The 2,086-nt window shown below is 44.4% G+C and overlaps 1 protein-coding gene across 2 annotated transcripts in view; it reads left to right on the plus strand.

The window, feature by feature from the left end:
* The first annotated feature begins 989 nt into the window (after positions 1–989).
* Positions 990–2,086, plus strand: part of LOC105911947 (fidgetin-like) — a 38,498-nt gene continuing 37,401 nt past the window's right edge. For both annotated transcript variants that reach the window (XM_031558548.2, XM_042702885.1), the window contains exon 1: positions 990–1,145. The gene's annotated coding sequence lies outside the window, so the exon portion shown is untranslated. The remainder of the gene's footprint in view (positions 1,146–2,086) is intronic.

Here is a 2,086-nt window from a genome sequence, read left to right on the forward strand (position 1 = left end):
ACACAGCAGAGGAATGACCAAGTCAGAAATTGAAAGATCAACATTGTCAACACAGAGTGATTGCCCAGTGTGAGGGGGTGGTAATAGCTTGGACTGTGTGTAATATTTAACTCATTTGTAAGCTTAATTTTTTCGGCGTTAAAACGGTACGGCTTGTACTCGCGTATTAGATTTGCATGGTGTAATGAGACATCTTAATTATGTAATATAACTAAGTGGTGTGAGATTTGGGTATTTAAAGACTGCTTTTATTTAAAACAATGAACTTCACTTGACAGCCATTCTGTCTTTGATGTCTTCTTCAAATGGGTTCTCCCTGCTTCTCTTTTGATTGTGTGTGTGTGTGTGTGTGTGTGTGTGTGTGTGTGTGTGTGTGTGTGTGTGTGTGTGTGTGTGTGTGTGTGTGTGTGTGTGTGTGTCCTTTGATAGTGTGTTAACTGGGACATCAGTGCACTAATTAGCACCAAAATTATTAATTCCAGTCCAGTGCTATAATTATCATTATGCTATTCTGGAGCTATTCTGTACGCTCTATGTGTGTGTGTGTGTGTGTGTGTGTGTGTGTGTGTGTGTGTGTGTGTGTGTGTGTGTCTCCTTCCCCCTGTAAATGGCTGTAGGGACAAGGTATTACAGTATTACTATGTGTATTTGTAAATGTATCACGCATTTCTTAATTGTTAAGGTTTCCAAAATTGATTATCTGTTTTTAAAATTCAGGAAGACTTCATGTGGATGTTCAAATGTAAGTTTACGTGTGGAGTTCATACATATACATTATTGTGTGTATGTTATGAGTAGCCAGTAGGATACTCTACGTATAAGTGAAAAACCCCAACCACATTTGACTGACAAATACGTCCCTCTGGTCCGGAGACAAGCTGCTTACTGCACGACCCTATGCTATTTAAATCTGCCTCGTCCGTCTTTGGGCATGCGCAGTTCAGGGCTATACTGGTGTCTGCTCGGCAGCTGTTTTGAGGTCCGAGATTCCAACATGGCAGAGGCTGTGGTCAGTCTTCCCCGCACTAACTTGGAATGCTTTCAAATCTCCAGCGACCTCGCCTAACCCGACTCGGCTCTTCCACAGCGAACACTGGCGGATCGATGTTCTTCTAACCTCCGTCACTGCGCCGTCTGACTCGCAGGTAAGTCTTTTATGTGATTACCAGCCCAGCGATTCTTCGCAATTAAAGCAGTCCAGTCCGAACGGGGCCATGCTAGAGAGAAGGACGTTTTATCCTCCAACAAGCTCGTCTCGGTGGACACATGCGCTGAATCGTGCGCTATAGCACATCAGCAGCATACACTGCGCTTTCTGCCTGAACCATACACAAGTTGTCAATCTATCTCAAAGTAGTACGAACATACTAAGTGACTGACGAATTAGAAGAAGTGTGTGAGTGGCGGTGTGCATATGTTCATTAGAATAGACAGTTCCCCCCGCTCATTGAGAGAGTGAGAGTGGGGTGGGGTTAAAATAGTCTCGGGGTACGGAACTTTCTCTGCGATGCAAACTCCATGCATGTATCATCGGACGGTGGGGGGGCGGGGGAGAGGAAAGTTCTCAATTATCGGGGCTAGCATTAACCAATACGATATAGTAGGCTATCTTCTCATCAACGAGGGCACTGCCTGACAACTTAAAGTAGAGCGGTGCAGAACATTGAAACCGACCTGATTCACACAAAAATGTAAGTTTTGATATTTTAAGAATTGCCTATATGTATTGTCGATCAATCTATGTACAAACTGTAATCTAACGAAATTCGTTTGTCAGAGACAAGCGAAAGTGACGGGGATTTACGCTTGTGCGGTCATGCGTTCTCTGTCTTATCCCCGGTTGTCTCCTCCTTACTTGTTCACGGATGGATGAGCTTTCGCGTCCACTTTCGCATCTAATTGCAATGCTTGTAGGTTGAACGAGTATCTGCCTACAGGCCCGCTTCGGGAGCAAGCGGAGAGGTGATTACAGGCCCCCGGCAGAAGTGTTTGTTGCCCTAATGACAAGAAACGAGCAGTGGAATTTCTATTTCCTGTTGAAAAGAGCTCCGTCTTGAGCCAATCTCTCTTTATCTCTCTTTCTGTG

Source organism: Clupea harengus, chromosome 21 (genome assembly GCF_900700415.2).
Source record: "Clupea harengus chromosome 21, Ch_v2.0.2, whole genome shotgun sequence".
In the NCBI taxonomy this organism is placed as follows: domain Eukaryota; kingdom Metazoa; phylum Chordata; class Actinopteri; order Clupeiformes; family Clupeidae; genus Clupea; species Clupea harengus.